The sequence below is a fragment of the Sminthopsis crassicaudata genome, chromosome 2 (assembly GCF_048593235.1).
Source record: "Sminthopsis crassicaudata isolate SCR6 chromosome 2, ASM4859323v1, whole genome shotgun sequence".
Taxonomy (NCBI): Eukaryota; Metazoa; Chordata; class Mammalia; order Dasyuromorphia; family Dasyuridae; genus Sminthopsis; species Sminthopsis crassicaudata.
The window spans coordinates 636113451-636132600 of NC_133618.1; the positions used below are offsets into that span (position 1 = coordinate 636113451).

The 19150-nt window shown below is 37.8% G+C and overlaps 1 protein-coding gene across 1 annotated transcript in view; it reads left to right on the forward strand.

The window, feature by feature from the left end:
• Positions 1 to 19150, forward strand: part of CTNNA3 (catenin alpha 3) — a 2038107-nt gene continuing 2018957 nt past the window's right edge. The window contains exon 1 of the mRNA XM_074296610.1: positions 1 to 112. The gene's annotated coding sequence lies outside the window, so the exon portion shown is untranslated. The remainder of the gene's footprint in view (positions 113 to 19150) is intronic.

A 19150-nucleotide genomic window follows, 5' to 3' on the forward strand; every position in this document is an offset into this window, starting at 1 on the left:
GCCCCTCTCTGCCTGTCTACTCAAGATATTTGCTTTGCAAAGCTGCTTTTTGAAAACTGCTGATAGGAGTGGACTTTTGGAGGACATCTCCTTTCTAGGAAGTGACTGAAAGGTAAGAGGCTAGTGGCTGGGGGAGGAAGTTCCTAATAAAAAGTTCTGAGCTTGAGAACCGTTGGGATGGGAGGGGAGAGTGGAGGGAATTGCTTCAGGAAATTTATTTGTGCTGCTTTATACATCCCAGGCTGAAAATGTTGGGTTTCCTTCTGACCTCTAGGAGGCTGCTGTTATTTTAGAAAGTGCAAGTGTTTTGATTAGCAATGATGAGAAATGTAAACTTTTATGCTAATTTAAAAGTTATAAATAACCAGCAGAACTCTTGCCAGGGGAAGCGGGTAGGCAATGTCGTGCTCGGAATTTAGAGAGTTTCTAGCTATAAAAAGCGCATCGGATTATTCCCCAGGAGAAGATAAGATATGGTCAGGATGTTCCTTTTTTGGGCGATGGAACAGAGGCGAAGGGAAGCTAAGATGGGAATGTTGGAGGGCTGTGCCCTTTGATGTCATGCTTATGGAGGGCAAGTGTGAGCCTGTAATGCAGGGCTTACCCATACCTGCAACATGGTATATGTACAGATGCTTCTGCGACTGTTCTTTTGATGCTGTGAAATAATTTTTACAAGTGGGTATGAAGTTAGTTGAGAATCCCTTTAAGAAATGCTTGGCCAATGCTCGATAGCTTGGCTCCTCCATATGGGATAGATGATGGTTGGGGGGTAAGTTTGGGGATAGATTTAGGAAAGACTTTGATATAGGGGGTGGTGTAGTATGGCAGAAAGAACACTGGATCTGGAGCAGACACCCACCAATCAGTAAATATTTATTAAACCAGAACTCCTGAGTTGAAATCATCTCTCTGAAATTATCTCTCTGAAATTACCTGCATGACCTTGTTCAAGTCACAAACAAGTGACTCAGTTTCCTCATCTGTAAAGTGTTGACTTTTGGATTAGATCGATTCCAAGTTCCTTTCCAGAGCCAAACAAAGGAATCTATGAATCAATCATAATGATATTCAATAAGATTGAGAAATAATGTGGCCTATTGGACAGATTGTGCAGAATTAGGAAGACCTGGATTGAAATCCTGTCCAAGGTGCTTAGTGATGGTGTGACCTTGGGTATGATTACTTAATTGCAGCCTACATTTTCCACCTCTGGAACAATAATGGCCCCCACTGCACAGCATTACATTGAGGGCCAAATGAGAATGATCTCATTTGTAAGATGATTGTGAGATGTGTATAAGGCCTGGATGAAGGGAAAATGAAACAAGAACATTTTAGGGTAGGCATTAGGCAGAGTTTCTTTTCTGGAATGGTTATGGGACTGTGGCACATAAAACTAGGGAGAATTGCAGATTCTTGTCTAGAGAGCTTTAGGCTTCCTAGTACCACATGGCCCATATGATTTCATCTGGGATCTCCTGTTTTCCTGGGGTGTGTTCAGCTCACTGAGGCAGGCTAAAATATCAGTATTTCAGAGAACAATATCTAGAAGCTATTGCCTAGAACAGAGCATCTTAAACTTTTTCCACTAGTGATCCCTTTTCATCCAAGAAATTTTTGCATGACCTCAATTATGTGAAAAATTGATATGGCAATCAAACATTTACTGATAATAAATCATAATTTGTCTATACATACATTCAATTATGAGAATCCATATGGGGTTGCAAATTGTAGTTTAAGAAGCTGGACTTTAGAGAACATCTAATTTATTGTATTTGTTTTGTTTTTAATTTGATGTAATTGCTTTTTTAACAATACCTTTATTTTTAAATATATTCCTCTCCCCTTCTCTACACTGTGGACTATGCCTGGTAACAAAAAGTTTTAACAAATAAAGAGAAAAAATGTCCAGTGAAACTAATGAGCACAGTCTAGTGGTCTATGCAACTTTTTACACTCATAGTTTTCTACCTCTGCAAATAACAGAGGGAGCATCTTCTCATTTTTCCTTTGGAGTGAAATCATTATATGATTCCTTTTTTATTGTTTTTCTTTCCATTTATATTGTTTTCTTGTCTCTGCTTACTTTAAACTGAGTCAGTTCATATTCATATGCATATCTATATATATAATGTCTTCCCTTTGTTGTAAAATAAATATAATTTTCTGATTGGTAGCTCAGACAAATGAAATTTTTTATTAAGTAAAAATAAACATAAAAAATAAGCAAAACACCAGCTTGTTGGTGTACACCTGCACTATTGCTCACAGCATTCCAGATTTGTAAATTCTCTCTAATTTAGAGAAAAAAAAAGAAAAGGGGAAATAATAGAATATCTAAAGGCTAGACCTCTTGATAATAAAAATTGGGATGTCTGACACTTGTTGAAGAAAGCTTAAAAGAGCAGGCAGCTGTGGAAGCAATGAAGCGGCTGTGAAGGTCACTTAGGGGTCACTTCTCCAGTTGGGTAAGGGGCTGCCAAAGACCTCTCATTTCACCTGAGAGTCTCAGCTTCCTGCTGAGTATAAAAGTGGAACAAGCTATGGTTTCTATAGAAAGGTGAAGCCACTTGTACTTAGCAAGGTAAAGGAGGAAAACTTTGTATAGGTGCTCCCTGATCTCAGCCCCCAGACAGTTTTCTTTTGTTTTTCTTTTTTTAAACATTTTTTATTAATAGTTTTTATTTACCAGATATATGTATGGGTAATTTTATAACATTGATAATTGCCAAACCTTTTGTTCTAATTTTTCTCCTCCTCTCCCTCCCCCCAGATAGCAGGTTGACCAATACATGTTAAATATGTTAGAGTATAAATTAAATACAATATATGTATACATGTCCAAACAGTTGTTTTGCTGTACAAAAAGAATTGGATTTTGAAATAGTGTACAATTAGACTGTGAAGGAAATCCAAAATGCAGGCTGACAAAAATAGAGGAATTGGGGATTCTATGCAGTGGTTCACAGTCATCTCCCAGAGTTCTTTCGCTGGGTGTAGCTGGTTCAGTTCATTACTGCTCTATTGGAATTGATTTGGTTCATCTCATTGTTGAAGAGGGCCACGCCCATCAGAAGTGATCATCACATAGTATTGTTGTTGAAGTATACAACGATCTCCTGGTCCTGCTCATTTCACTCAGCATCAGATCATGTAAGTCTCTCCAGACAGTTTTCAACAATGGAAGCCTCAAGTTCAGTTTGTTTCTATAATATTTGTTATTTCTTATAGACGAGAGCATATAGTTACCTCATTTGTAGATGAAAAAAATGCCCAGAAAAGGGGGTGACTTGTCCAAAATCACATAGCTAGTAGCAGGCCTGAAATCTGAACCCCCAGTTTCAAAGTCAATACTCTTTCCACTCTTTCTAGTTCAACAGTCTTAACTGAATGAATGATGCTACATCATGCTCCTAGAATTTCTTTCTTTTTCTTTCTTTTCCTTTTTCAAAAATGGAGGTAACAGTTCTTATTGGCTAACGGGAGAAATATCATATAATGTACTGTTTATTATTGATTTATTATGGAGTTTTAGGATTTTAGGGGCTTTAGGTTTGTGAGAATAGGAGAAAGATGTTAAGAGAGGGGAAAGAAGAAACGTTAAAAGGGAAAGAAGTGGGGAATGGCTAGGAGAGAAAGAAAGGAACGATTGAGAGAAAAGAAGAGAGGGGGAGAAAAGAAAGGAAAAAGAAGGGAAGGAGATCAGGAAGGAAAAGGGGAAAGGGGGGAAGAAAGCTAAGTTTTTGTGATCCTGTTTTGGATTTTCTTGGCAGATACTGGAGTGGTTTGCTATTTCCTTCTCCAGCTCATTTTATAGATGAAGAAACTGGGATAAATAGTGTTATATGACTTGCTCAGGGTCAATAATCAGGAAGTAGCTGAGGCCAGACTTGATCATGGGAAGATAAACCTTTCTGATTCCAGACCCAGTGTGTTCTCCACTGAGTTGCCTAGCAGCCACACTCCCACACTAGCCCACTCTCTCTCCCTATAGGCTAAGAGTGAATTAAGGAAGAAGCTGGAAAATTTCTTTAAGTTACAGAGATGTGAGAATCCATAGACATAATGATAAGAACAATAATGAGTGTGTATGAATGATCCCATAATCTTTAAGTTGGGAGGATCTCCAAGGCCTAATCCAAACCATATTCAATCAAGAATTCTCTTCTTTGGAATCCTACCTTGAAGCCTTTGCTTAACGACATCTAGACATAGGGCAGAGGTCAGTGCCAGCCAACTTTTCCTGACATTACTTCCAGATGGGCTGAATCCTTCTCATTCATCTTCTCATTAATTGTTATAATTATTAATCTACAACTATTTACTAAACTCTTCCTAATGAAGTGCAAGTGTCATTATGCCCTTTTACCGATGGGAAAACTGAGGCTCAGGAGGAGATAAATGAAAAAAAGAAAAGTAAGGAAAAACTGTTTTCTCTTTGGTAAAAATTCCTTTGGGTAGCTAAATGGTGCAGTTGACAGAGTGCCAGGCTCATTTTGTTGACTATTACTAGATATGTGAGCTCAGGCAAGTAGTTAACCCAATTTTCTTCTGTGTTCTCATTTGTAAAATAAATTGGAGAAGGAAATGGTAAAACACTTCACTAACTTTTCCAAGAAAACCCTAAAATGTCACAAAGAGTCAGACACATTGAATGATTCAACAATCACAATCACAACAACAAAACTTCCTTCACGTGGAGTTATACAATAGTAGAATGGTCTGCTTCAGGTGGTTGTAGGCTCCCCCTCACTGGAGGGCTTCAAGAAAAAGGTGGGTAGCCACTTGTAAAGCTGTTATTCAGATATAGGTTGGACAAAATGGTGGACATCCAGTTCCTTTCTATGTTGCTCTATGACTGGGTATATTGGGTATACAGTCAACATAACATCATATTCAATCTCAGATTTCTCCAGAATTCAAATCCATAATCTTTCTTCTATCCCATGAGTTGACGGGGCAGGAGGGTGTCTATGGCTGTTTGGCTATTTTAGATTGGAATAAGACCAAGTCAAGACTATTAAGGATGGTGGGCGTCTGTTACCTCTTAAAATCCCAAAGCACTTAATTCTAGAGTGGTGTTATTTTTTCAAAGTCTGTATTATGGAGTTTTAGGATTTTAGGAGCTTTAGGTTTGTGAGAACAGGAGAAAGATGTTGGGGGGGAAGAAGAAGAAATTTAACAGGGAAAGAAGGGAAGAATGACTAGGAGAGAAAGAAGGGAAAGATTGGGAGGAAAGAAGAGAGGGGGAGAAAAGAAAGGAAAAAGAAGGGAAGGAGATCAGGAAGAAAAAGGGGAAAGGGGGGAAAACTAAGAAGGAAGGAGGTAGGAGGAAGGTTAGAAGGTTGAAAGAAGAGGAAAAGACAAAGGAAGGAGGGGTATTTAACTTTCCACTCTCTATGAACTGTTATTAGCAGACATTTATTTCCCTCTGGTAGAATAGGGATTAAAAACACAGAAAAAGTTGGCAGCTCACACTTGTCTGCAGAGAAAGTATGTGTGCTGAAGTGAAAATGTAAAAATAGGATTTATTTAAGACTCTTGGGCCTCTGGGAATGCTCGTTTAGAGCTCCACGAAGCTAGCTTTTGCAGCAAGGCTTTCCCTGGATGGGGACTCAGGTCTGGCAGGCCTCTTGGCAGGGAGTCATCTGGATTCCTTCAGCTGAGCTGTAGATCTAAGTAGGTAAGTAACTAAGTCGATCTAAGTATGATGTCATTTTGGCATCTTTCTGTAGAAAGGACAGATAACCAGATCTCACAGAAAAAGCTAGGTAATGGAGCAACAGGGTCGTAGTGGATAGAGCACAAGCCCTGAAGTCAGGAGGACCCGAGTTCAAATCTGATCTCAGACACTTAACACTTCCTAGCTGTGTGACCCTGGGCAAGTCACTTAATCCCAATTGCCTCAGGGAAAAAAGCTAGGCAATATCTTTCCTTGTAACAAGAAAAACTTATGAGCAAAGTCATGGAATCTCTTTAAAGAAGTAAAAAAGATGTTAATGTTGACCCTCCCAGATATTTGTCTATAAATGAGGATTGTGAATAGAAACCTTTCACTTCATTCAAAGAACTAGAACTTTAATGGTGGAATTTCAGGCATTGTGTCAGATAATTTTAGATCAGAAGAGTTGTCCAGGTATCCTTCAAATCTCCCAGCATAAAGCCTGGAAAAAATCCAAGTCCCAGAAAATGATCCAGTTTTATGGGTATCACATAGAGGACTAGCGAGACAAGTCAATTCTCAGGTCCACAAAGTGGTTCAATTTGGTGCAATTTCAGAGCAGGAGAGTTTGATCCAATGAAGGAGATTGATGGAGAGTCCAAAAAAACCCAGACTTTTGGTAACAGGAATAGCGGCAGCCTGGGAGACATAGGTACTTATGGATCTATATCGTGTCTCTTCTACAGTTGGTACTGAATGGACTTCACTCAGCTTCCCATGAGAATGAAGGAAGAGCCAGGAAATAACTGCTCTTTGATGTCTGGGTGATCAGGAAGATCAATCATATCACAAAGAACTTACGCCCTGCCCCCCTCCCCAAACTATGGTACAGACCAGTGCTAAAATATGGAAATGACAAGACCTCCATTTTGAGGAAGGGGTCTTCATTTCTCTCCAGGCTCTGTTCTGGCTTATCTGGACATTGTCACCATGCCCCTGTGTGGATGTATCCTTCCCCTTCCAGTTTTCAGTTCCCATATAAGCTATTTGAGGGTAGAGAGTGCTTTTCTCTTGTTCATATTTGTAATCCCAGTACTCAGCACAATGATAGGCACATAGTGAATACTTAATGCATGCTTGATGGACTGGGTGACTTGAAAGGATAGTCCCAATTCTTAAGGAATTTTTGTCATTAAAAATCCAAACAAATGAAACCAGGAGGAGAAGCTGATGATTCAGGTGGGGAAAGAGTTTGGTTTGGTTTAAATTATTCATGAGAAATAGAAATAGAAATGCCCCTTGTGCAGTTGGAGCTCAGCAGATGTTGGGGGGAGAGAAAGACTTTGAGACCAGGAGTCTAGAGGTGATGAGCAGACATAGGAGAGAGGATGAGATTGCAGAGAGAAGACAGGAAGGATTTTGGAGGAAAGCTGTAATGGAGACAGGAAGAGGAAGTGGAAACAGTAAAGAGATTTGTCTAATAGGAAGAAGGATCTAGCAGTATCACTGTAGCCAAAGGAGGAGAGAGGATTTTTATAGGGCAATGGATGTAGTGGCTGGAAGTTATAGAGTGGCCAATGTGGGCTTGACATGAATCAGTGAGGTGCAGTGGAAAGAACACCGAGTGTACGGTCTTAGAGATTGAGGTGGGACCCTGGTCCTGGCGCTTGCTTCCTGTGGGATCTTAGGTTAGTGACTTTGCCTCTTTAGGTTTCTGATGCTCATCTAGAAAATGAAAACATTGGGATATCTTATCACTAAAGCCTCCTTTTGGTTGTAAAATTATGAAAAAGTGGGTAGAGTTGTCCAAAAAATGAACTGGGATGTCTTGGAAAACAGTCAGTTCTAGTTCATTAGAAAGCTTTAATAAATGGCTGGATAAACACAAGAAGAATGGCTTCTGATTTTGAGCAAGGGATGGCCCCCAGAATTCCTTTCAGCTCTGAAAGACTCACTTGGGTGAGTCTGCATTGAGTAAGGATGAAGGGGGAGCCAAGAGTATTGGATGCTTTTTTCAAGGTTGAGAACGAAGGAGGGTTTTTGGGTCCTCTAGAATATGAACTAGTATCTATGATATTGACCATCAATCAAGCTACAGTTCTGAATGAAAAATCTGAGACATAATTTCTGGATAATTAGTATTCAGTTTATTAATTATAACTAGGAAATAATAGATTGAGGTCAGTGACTTTCTCTCACAGACTAAAAATGAACCTTGGTGGTTTAAATAACCTTGGAAAAGTGGGTGTTTTCAACAGGTAGAAATTAATTCTGATTGGTTAACAATTAATGAGAAAATCAATGTTACAATAAAGATGGATGTTTTTCCTAATGAGGGTCTGGAGAATCTGACTTTGATGGTAACGTTCTTGGACCATCTCTGTCTCAGGCAATCTAGACAAAAGGATCTACTCTCAGTCTTACCTGAGGAGAACAATGATGGAGTTTAGAATTCCACCTAGATAAAATAGTTTTTACCCTTTAATCAAAACTAAGTTTTCTCTCTCTCTCTCTCTCTCTCTCTCTCTCTCTCTCTCTCTCTCTCTCTCTCTCTCTCTCTCTCTCTCTCTCAACTCTTCTGACACCATTTTATTTATTTTTTAAAAGCTTTTTATTTTTAAAACATATGCATGGATAATTTGACAACTTGCATAGCCTTGTCTTCCAAATTTTCCTCTCCTTTCATCCACCCCTTCCCCTAGATGACAAGTAATACGATATATGTTAAACATGTTAAAATATATGTTAAATCCAATACAAATTAACATATTTACACAATTTTCTTGCTGCACAAGACAAATCAGATAAAAAAATAAAGTAAATGAGTAAGAAAACAAGATGCAAGCAAACAACAAACAAAAAGAGCAAGATTGTTATGTCGTGATCCATACTTAGTTCCCACGGTCCTCTCTCTGGGCGTAGATGGCTCTCTTCATCACAAGATCTTTGGAACTAGCATCAGCCACCTCATTATTGGAAAGAGTCACATTCATCAGAATTGATTGTTGTATAATATTGATGTTGCTGGGTACAATGATCTCCTGGTTCTGCTCATTTCACTTAGCATCAAGAACTAAGCTTTCTCAGTTGGGTGGGATCCTGCCCAATATTAAATCCAATTGCATCATAAGCCCTGTCCTTCACAGGCTGCCTTGATTTAGTATTTAAATGAGGAAAAGGAAAGGGAACAAAACCTGCATCTTCCTATATCAGTAATTGGTTATTAATAATAATTATTTACCTCACTACCCTTTCCTTAGAATTTTAAAATTTGTACATGTACATATAAAGATATTTTAAAGTGGGAGAATAGTAACTTATTTGTGAATTATTAAAAATTTAGGTAACTCTCAGAATTTTAAAATAGTCAATGTGCGCCATATTAGAAATTTGAAGAAATAAATGCAAGATATTAAAAACTGCTACCTTAGAACATAGAGACTATGTTACTAATGTCAATGTTTAAATATTAATTTTTTCAGACTTCCATAAAATACATGTTATAAACCTAAGGTGTGTGAGATGTGAAAGGAAAATCCTTAAATTCATTAATGAAGTTTTAGTTTTTATTTCAGGTCACAAAATCAGAATCTATTGTTAATGTTGTTCAGATTACATGTATTTAACTGAAACTTAGCAGAGTGACAACTATAGCAACACATTTCTTTGTAGAGTAAGATCTGGTAACAATGCATACCAGTTTGGGCCATTTCCCCACTCTGAGCACTTAAGTACAATTCAGTACAATTGAAAGTTCTACTGTGGAACATTTTGAGTGAATGGGAAACATATTCTAGGACATTTTGCCGTATGGAGAACTGGCCCTATCAGAATCTGTTACCTGTCTAATCCAAGACGATTGGCTGGCTTAATTTAGAACTATTCAGACATTCCCATATTCTATACAAATAAGGCCATATTTGGTTGGTTGTAAGAGGTCAATAATAATCATTTAATTTTGATCTTAATTTTAGTACATATGCTTAGTGGGTAAGGCAATGAAAGTCTCTGGTTCCTGATACTTGCAAGAATCCTCTCTATAACATCTTTGATAAATGCTATTTTTAACCTAGAAAAGAAAAGACTTGGGGATGTTCTCTGTCTTTAAAAATTCTAAAGGCTTTTATGTAAAAAGGCATTAAAATTATTGTGGCCAACTCCACAAAGCAGAATAAGGAATAATGGATGGAAGGCAGAATATGGCCTTATCAGAGTGAGGATTTTTAAACCTTGAGTGCTGTTCCCAAAATGGAATGGGTTGCCTCAGGATATAGTGAATATCTTATCACTAGAAGCATTCAGAAGTGAGATGAGTATTTCTCTGGGAAGGGGTAGAGGACTCTGTTGGAAAAAGTAGGAGGTGGGACTACAGAGCCCCTAAAGCTCCTTTCATCTTTAAGAATCAATGATTCTCCTATTTATCATTGTCTCATTTGCTCCATTTCAGTTGGTACAACCTAAAATGACATAACTTTTTTGGATAGCTATGTTTCATATTGACTGAGACTGAGTGTGGAGTTAATGGAAATCTCCAGCTATTTGAAACATGACCTGTTGTTAAGTCAGCTTGCTTTCAAAATATCCTTTCTGAAGCGATTGTTTTTGACTTAAGTGCAGGAATTTACAACCATTCAATTCTATCTTACTAGTCAGAACCAATCATTTGACTCAGTCTGTTGTTGTTTTAATATCTGGATTCTGTCATCCCATGTATTTTATCTATTTGAGGCACCCAGGTACAGTAGAGAGAGCATTGGTCCTGAGGTGAAGATGATCCGACTTCAAATCTAGCCTCAACATTTCCTACTTAAGTGATTCTGGGCAAGTTATTTATCCTTAGTCAGTTAGCCTCAGTTTCCTGACTATAAAATGGCGATAATAACAGCATCTTCCTCTCGAGGTTGTTGTGAAAACTGAATGAGATAATATTTGTAAAGCCCCAAGTAGCTGACATACAGTAGGCACTTTTAAAATGCTTTATACATCCCTCCTCCCTGTTTGTGTCATCTATTATTTTATCATTGCAAACTTGAGTCAGAGGGCCTTTGTGTCAGGGAACATTTTGGGGGAATCTTACTTCTCTGATTCATTCAACTAAATAGATATGAATAAAGTGCTTATTGGGGACCAGGCCCTGGGCATCTAAAAATAATAACAGAATGATGGCTGTCTCCAAGGAATAGACATATTACAAGGGCAGTAGTATGTGTATATAAATAAGTAAATACTGAATATAAAGTCATTTAAATTATAAAGGAGTATAAGGTAATTTTATGGTTGAGAAATTGCTAATGACTGGGGGAGATCAGAAAAGCACAGCTATGGAGGGAGTGACACCTGAACTATGCTTTTAAGGGAGCCATGGGTTCCATGAGGTATTGAAGACCTTGGGGACCACTTTTACTAAAGGAGGGAGATGGGAGATGGAATAATGTATGTAGGGAGTAGTTAGGATTCCAGATTGACTGGACAGGAAAGTTAATGGAGGGAAGTAATATAAAATGAAAACAGAAAAGTAGTTGGGAGTCACATTATGAAGGACTTTTAAAGCCAGATTCAGAAAATGGTATTTTTTTTAGAGACAATATGGAGAAATTAATGATTTTTGGGTGGTGAAAGGATGAGATGGTCATAGATCCATTTTAGGAATATGAATTTGTCAAGTGTATGTTAATATATGAGAGTGGTTGAGAGATGGGGAGATATTTAGGAGGCTATTACAAACAATTCAAGTGGAAGTTATAGTTGAAGAAACTAAGTTAGACAGAGGTAAAGTATTTCTCTGAAGCTCACACAGTTTTAAAGTTCCAAAGCCAGAATTTGAAACCAGTCTCCCAGACCATAGCCTTTTCATTCATTCATTCATTTAATCAGTCAATAAGCATTTATTAAATACCTACTATGTTCTGCTGAATTAAGTACCTGCTGAATGCTGGAAATATAAAAAGAGGCAAATGACAATTTCTACCCTTAAGGACTTCACAATCTAATGATTCATCCAAAATTATAATCATCTAAATTTGGAAGTTTTATCATCCAATTTAGATTTTCCTACCTTGCAAGAATATATTGGTAGACATCTTGCTGAACTCAAGGTGCCTAGGTCAGCATCCTATCCACAATCCTATCCAAATCCTATCCAAATCCAAATGCTATCCAAAAGAGAAATCAGAACATTCGGCCTGAATCCTTCTTAGTGAATCTATATTGGATTTTAATTACTAACCCTTTCTTTTCTGTCTCTCAGCTTTACTAAACTTCTCAGTTGGAAACTCAACTTCTCAGACAGGGAAATAGGGCTTAATGCGGGAAAATGGGATTAGACCAATTATGAGCCCAGTTAAGTGAATCTCATTCATTCTCCAAGCAATGATCAGTAATTCTGTGTATTTTTTTTTTGGATAAGATTTAGAAGTTTATTATTTTGGGTTATAGAGGAACCCAATTCAACCTGTCTATTTTGTAGATGGAAACTGAGGCCTAGAGAGAGATTAAATATCATCTCTGATTATTACCTCCATGTCTTGACTTTTAACTCCACTAATCACCTGATACTCCCTCTCCAAGGTTACAGTTTGGATTCCTAACAACTAAATCTGTTGGCCAATTTTCTAATAATTGTTTGGTGATATAATGGGTAGATTACTGGACCAAGAGTCAGTAAGACCTGAGTTCAAATTCTACTTATGACAAGTTATTTTGGCTTCCCATCCTCAGATTTCTTATCTGTAAAATTAGGCAAGCAGATGAGATGATTTCTAAAACTTCCTTCTAGCTCTAAATCTGTGATTCTGTGATCTTAGGTCATTGCCAACATTCTCTCCTCTTGACACGTACCTTTCTTGGTTTTTGTCCCATTGAATTCTGTTCCTTGTTTTGCTGGTCATGCAAAACATGCTCCCAAGAGTGGTTGTTCCATGGGGCTCTAGGACCAGGATTCTCTTCCCTGTTTTTCCCTACATTTTTTAAAGAAGTATCATAAACTACAATTACAACTATAGCTACTACTATTATCAGGTGACCCCTTATGTGTCCAAAATACAAGACATATTAACAGAACTTCTCCCTCTTACACACGATCCCTTTCTGGAGTCTCCTCTTTTTCATTTAGTGTCCTATCATCTCCTCCCTATCCTGTTTGCCTATGTTCATAAACTCACAATCATCCTTTATTCATCTTCTTCAATTACACTCTTTATTTCATCGGTAACCATTTTTTGTTGATTCCATCTCCTATAAAACAAGTCCCATTTTCCTCAGTCACCACTCCAATTCAAGACTTATCCCATCTCACCTGGACTACGCTAATACTCTTCTAATTGATTTTCTTGGCTCTTCATCTCCAATCCAACCTCCCCACAAAAGAATCTCCTTAAGGTTCAGTTTTACCCATATGATCCTTTTGCTCAACTCTTCAATGGCTCCCCTTTGGAAGGCATTATCCCTACGGGATAAAATATAAAAATGTAGTGGCAGCTCTGAGGCACAGTAGGTGGAGTGCTGGACTTGGAGTTAAGAAGAATTCTCGCTTCCTTAATTGTGTGACCTTGGGCAAATCACACAATCTCCATTGTCCTCAGTTTCCTCATCTGTAAAATGGGGAGATTGAGAGCCATTATCTCATACTGTTATGATGACCAAATGAGAAGACATATAAGGTGCTTTGCACACTTCAAAAGATTATATACATGTTAGTTGATATTATAATCTGCTTAGCCTGTCAGTTAATTTCTCCATATTTGGCTCAATCTAGCTTTCCAAAATTATGTTTTATGTGACCTACCTTTATAAACTCCATTCCACTCAAAATGGATTATTAGCCACTCCCCTGGCTTGAGACTTCTTTCCCCACCTCTGAGTATTTACATAAGAAGCCCTTTTCCATATCTGGGCTATTCTCTGTCTTTCTCTCCGTGTGTGTGTCTTTTGTGTTGTCTCTCTGTCATTCTCTCTGTCTCTATTTCTGTGTCTGTCTGTCTTTGTGTCTGTCACTGTCCCTCTGTTTCTGTGTCTGTCTCTGTTTATCTGTCTCTCTGTTGGTATCTCTATCTTTGTCTCTTTTTTCTCTGTCTCTGTCTCTTATTTGTCTTTCTCTGTCTCTGTGTATTTTTTTGGCTGTGTCTCCTGTCTCTGTGTGTCTGTATCTGTTTCTGTGTCTGTCTTTTTCTTTGTCTGTCTCTCTCTCTCTCCTTCCCCCTCCTTATGTCTCTCTTTCTGTCTGTCTCTCCTCTCTTCTTTCTTTTTTCTCTGTCTCTCTGACTTTTAGTTTCTTGTCTCTCTGCCTTCTGTTTCTCTTCTCTGTCTCTTTTTGTCACTCCGCTATCCTCTCTCTGTCTCTTTGTATATGTCTGTTTTTTCTGTTTCTATCTCTGTTTTTGTCTTCTGTCTGTCTTTCCTCTCTCCTCTTCATCTGTCTCTGTCTCTCTTTCCTTTTTCTTCCCTCTTTTACCCCATCTTTCCCCATCTCTCTGTCTCTGTCTTTCTATTTGTCTTTCTCTGACTTTCTGTCTCTGCTCTCTCTTTGTCTGTTTTTCTTCTCTTCTATCCCTTTTCTCTGTCTTTCTGCCTCTATCTCTCTGTCTTTGTCTCATCTGTCTCAATTTCTTCTCAGAAACTTCTGGAAGGCTTATTGGAAGCACCAGCTTTTTTATGAAGCCTTCCTTGATTTCCTCAGTTGTGAGTTTCCTCTCCTATTTCAGTTTTCCTTGGACTATACCCATAATATAATTTTTTTTCCCCTCCACTAGAACCCAACATCCCTGAGAGCAGGCCCTTTTTCTGTTATTCCATCTCTAGCACCTGGCAGGTGAGAATTGCTCTTTACTAGCTAATTGCTGACTCGAGCTACTTGTGTTTACACCTGTGTTCACAAAGATAGTCCGAGGTCTATTTCCCATACTTTGACCCCAAATCCAAAAATCTTTCCTTTGTGCTCTGCTGGGAATGTAAGCATGGAGGACACAGTATCTGGCTCATCATCGGCATAAAAAATGTAGAGCTATTTCTCCTTTTTTCTTCTAGGTTTTTTTTTTTTTTTTGTCATTTTATCTTATGGTTTTTTCTTTTTGGCAATGGAGATTTTGATGATTAGTGATTTTTAGAGAGAAAATTGGACTCCTGAAAAAGTTTCCAGGATTACTTGGTCATGAAATCTATTTCTAGTTAGATTTTTGTGCTTATCTTCGGAAATACCAACTGTGGGAGAAACTGGTCGCTTCCTCTCCAGCTAATATAGCATTGGCAACTGGGTGGCTCTCTTCTCCGGAATGCAGATAGCTGGCACAGTGCCCTGAGTTTGGGAAATGCAGAAATTTCTGTTTTGAATTCCCTGTCCTAACTCAAGCAGGACTGTTCTTTCCAACTACGCCCACTCTCCTCCATTCGATAAAGTTATAATTTAATAAGATGCCTTAGGCATCTTTTCACTTTCTTTTGGAAGCATTTGTTACACTGTTAGAAGCCAAATAGAATTTTCCCTTATGCTCGGGGTATCCACCCAGGGTCCAGGGTTCCGTGTTGGCGGAAAACAAATTCTTCTTCAAAGTAGAACAGATGATTGTCCTTCGGGCGACTGATAAATATATTAAGTAAGCTTTTGTGAATTTGATTATCCTTTTACCAGAGGCTCCTTTTACACCAAGACCTGTTACAATCTTCATCCAGTAGAAAGATTGTAGGATTTTGGAGTCAGAGGAACCAATTTAGTTCAAAATCTGGATCTATTACTTATTATCCATGTGACTTTTGGTAAGCCATTTCTCTTTTCTTGAGCTTGGATACCCATCTTTGTCCTGAACAGTCGACTGGTTCCTTCTAGTTATAAATCCTTGCCCCTAATCTGAAAGAAACCATTCACCTCCTAACCACTTATCTCTACTGGATTTCGAAGGATTTGGCTCAGGCAAACAAAACACTATAAAGAGAAAAAAGAAACACAAATTATTATTGCCTGTACCTAGTGCCCTATGTTTCCTAGGTTGGTGGTACTGTATTTATTTTATAGTTTGTAACATTTATAGCCAAGAGTGATACTAATGTCTGACACATAATAGGTGCTTAATAAATGTTTATCATTTGTGTTGAAATTAAAATTATCCCAGTTACAATAAGAGAGACTGAGGCAGAGGTCTGAGCCAATGGCATCTTATTAAAGAGTTCATAGTCCCCTTAAATAAAATGGACCTCAGATCTCCTTCACAATCTGAGATGCCTCCTCTTTCCAGGGTCCTATTTTTATAAGGCAGGATGTCCAGTCATTTCAAAACAATTATACCAAATATAGGATAACTCCACTGAATAAGCAATATGTCTGCTGGGTCACAAGTTGGATGAAGCAAAGAATATCTCCATATAAGATCAACAGGCTTCTCCTTAATAGGGGCAGGAGAAAATGACATAGCTATCCCAGTCAGTGACCTTAATGGTCATAAGATGCTCATTTGCTCCTATTGGACAAATGTTTGGTCTGAAGGTACAAAAATACTTTGGGGGACTTTCTGGGTAGAGATCTTTGCCATATTGAGCTTGGTCACACTGACAAGGTGAAATAAGGATGGAGGGCTTTAGCTAACTTTCTTTAGTTAAGCAAGTGAATTTAGATTGGGGCCTTATATACAGAACTTTGATATGATCCTATCAATTTGATTAATACTTATTGGAATAGATGGATTATTTCTCTCAATTGACTAGAAAAGTCCTGAAATCAAAGGCAGATAATTTGTGCTTGAATCAGTGTGCTGATAAATAATAGTTGTGAGACAATGGAGATGCCACTGAATCTCTCTGAGACTCAATCTTGTTATTAGCTGCGTGACAAGGTAAATTGAGCACTGGACTGAAAATAAGTATAACTCCAGCTTCAGAAACTTTCAAGGTATATTATCTTGGGCAAGTCACTTAATTTGCCTCAGATGTTTCATCTGTAAAATGAGGAAGCACTTACTTCACCGGTCTATTATGAGGAGCAAATAAGCTAACAAAAGTAAAATACTGTGAAAAGTTTAAAGTGGACATGAGTGTTGGGTCTTACTATAATATTATTATTGCCATTGTCAGTGTACTATTTTTGTTCAGCCTATACCTGATTGTCACTAGGTAGATGGTATCTCAGTAATTAGAAGGCAAATATCTTTGTGATCATAGAGGTTTATATCCTCCAGGGCATGGAGTGTTTTGCAGATGCCCCACAAATGTCTTGAATGAATTATTGTTATTTGGAATTTGGAATCAGAGAATCTTGGATAAGTCACTTCTTGGGTATTTGTGGGAGTCACTTACCTACTCTGGGCTTCAATTCCCTGTAGGAAACTGTCTAAGTGATCTGTAAGGTTCTTTAACCTATAATCCTATGATCACTGACAAGAGATTAATTTCGTCTGAGATAACAAGACCCAGGACAGAATTTATGTTTGTCAATTTAAATTTGTACAGCAACTTCACATGTTACGAGCAGACAAGCAGCGTGGTTTAGTGGCTTTGGAGATTCAAACCCTATCTCTGTCACTTAATAGTAGTGCTAACCTGGAAAATATACTTTCCCTCTTTGGAACTTCCTTTCCTCAACTCTAGATTAAGAGGATTGGTCCAGACGACTTCTGAGATTTTCCTGGCTCAATTTCTTTGATTCTAGCAACGTCTGTGCTCTGTGACATTTACTTGAACACATTTGTGTAAGAAATGAAACATAGCTTGAATTTAGTCTCTGATTATCTCATAAAAATCTTTGGTTTGGAGGGGAACATGAAAGTTGAGATCTCATGGATCTTTACCTCAAAAGGTGTTCCTTCTACCACATACTTGCCAGATGGTCATCCAACCTATGTTTGAAGACCTCCACTGATGGTGAACCTATTATCTTTACAAGTAGAAGCCCATTCTTGAGAGATTTGGTCAAATGCTTTCTTTACATCTAGATAAACTATACTTATAAAATCCTCTGATTCTCCCAATCTAAGACTCAATTGTCTGGCCCAACCTCTTTTTTAATTTAGCCCTGCTGGTTCATTTTGTTCACAGCTTCTTTTTCTACATATCTACTAACAATCCTTTTAATAATAAATTGTAGATTCTGCAATCAAAGTATTGTCCTCTAACAAGTGACTATTGCCAAAGGCTTCACATCTACCATATCCTTCTGGGATATAGTTCAACTGGGTTTGGTGATTTGAACGCAAGAACAGCTTTGACATCTTGACCTATCTCTGTTTATTTTGGTATCAACTTCATTTTAGTCATTTTTTTTTTGTTCTTTCCTTTCCAGTTCAAAGTTCATTCTCCTTGGCAGAGAAAGCAGAAGCAAAATTAGAGTTGAGAAGTCCCAGCTTCTTCCTGTTTATTATCATTCCATCAACTCCCCATTAGACATCTTAGCCTTTCTCTAGTTCTCCTATTTTCCCCAAATATAGCTAAAGAAATCCTTCCCAACCTCAACTCACTTAGAGTTTATACATTTTGGATGCTATTCTTATGAGACAATGCCTTGATTTTGTAACCATCTTACATCATCTGACCTGTTTTCAACTTTAATACATGTAATATAAAATAGCTTTTTATTGATGTATTTTTTATGATACTATAATTTTCCCTACTATTCTTCTCCTTTCCTTTCAGCTATCATCTATAGCACAATCATTTTTTAACCTTTCCCCCAAGAAAAGATGAAAAAAACCCCAATATAATTGACTAATACATCAGACAAATCTGAAAATATGTGCAATGTATAGGATTTGTGAAGTTCCTTCCCCCATAAAGGGCTTAGGGTATCTTTTTATATGTTTCCTTTTGAGGTGTACTTGTTCCTTATAATTTCCACATTCACTTACTTTTAGTTACTTATTTAGTGTGTGTGTGCCTGTGTCTGTGTCTTTCTTATGAAAATTTTTGTCCCTTTACATTGTTATAAATATGTATGTGTGTGTGAGTGTGTGTATGCCTATACACCCATACATTTTTCTCGGCTCTGCTTACTTCCCTAGCCATTCATTCACATAGATTTTCCCATGCTTCTCGTATTAATCACATTTGTCATTTCTTACAGCATAGTAATATTCCATTACATTCATGGACCACAATTTGTTTAGCCATTCCTCAATCGATGGACATCTACTTTCTAATTCTTCACTATCAAAAAAGTGCTATTATAAATATAGAGGGACTTTTTTTTTTTTTATCAATGGCCTCCTGCGGGTGTTTTGTTCAGTTATTTTTCAGTCACGTCCAACTCTTTGTGACTCCAACTGGAGTTTTCTTAACAAACAATAGAGCGATTTGCTATTTCCTTCTCCAGCTCATTTTACAGATAAGGAAACTGAGGTAAACAGGGTTAAGTGACTTGCCCAGGATCACATAACTAGTAAGTGTCTAAGGCCAGATTTGAACTCAGGAAAATGAGTCTTACTGAGTCCAGGCCTAGTACTCTATCCAATGTGCTACCTAGATGCCCTCCTTAGGGCATAAGCCTTATAATGGAATCTTTGAGTAAAA